This window comes from Pteropus vampyrus, unplaced genomic scaffold (assembly GCF_000151845.1).
Source record: "Pteropus vampyrus isolate Shadow unplaced genomic scaffold, Pvam_2.0 Scaffold1835, whole genome shotgun sequence".
Lineage (NCBI taxonomy): Eukaryota > Metazoa > Chordata > Mammalia > Chiroptera > Pteropodidae > Pteropus > Pteropus vampyrus.
The window spans coordinates 7117-7586 of record NW_011890616.1 but is presented as its reverse complement, the minus strand read 5'-3'; positions in this window follow the sequence as shown (position 1 = coordinate 7586).

The following is a 470-nucleotide window of genomic DNA, read 5'->3' as shown; positions in this document are numbered from 1 at the left end:
AGTTACATAATTTTAAGTGAAAGCGTGACAAACAGATGCTCATTTCTGAAGCCTGCCACGTCCGTCCCAGTGTCGGGGACCTGTGTGCCTGGTGGTAGACGTGGTTCTGGCAGAGGCGCCAGCCCCTTCCTTTCTGACCATCTGCCCTCCCCCTCCACCATCCTCCTCCTCCGGGGCTGAGCAGGCCTAAGGAGCGTCAGGCCATCCCGCAGCAGCGTGGGCCACCCGGGGCTGCTGGTCGGTCTGGAAGCTGGAAGCCGAGTGGAGAGTCAGTGTCCTGAGGGGAAGGGCTTTTGGAGCGCGGCTCTCGCCCTCAGTCTGTGGGCCCCGTGCTTGCTGGCTTCTGCATCCACCGTAGGCTCGGGCAGAAGACCATGTGTCTGTGGCTGCGATGGACAGCACACATCTTAATGTGGTGCCTGGTCAGAGCGTCTGGGGGCTCTGGCGCCCGTGCATCCTCCGGGCTGCTG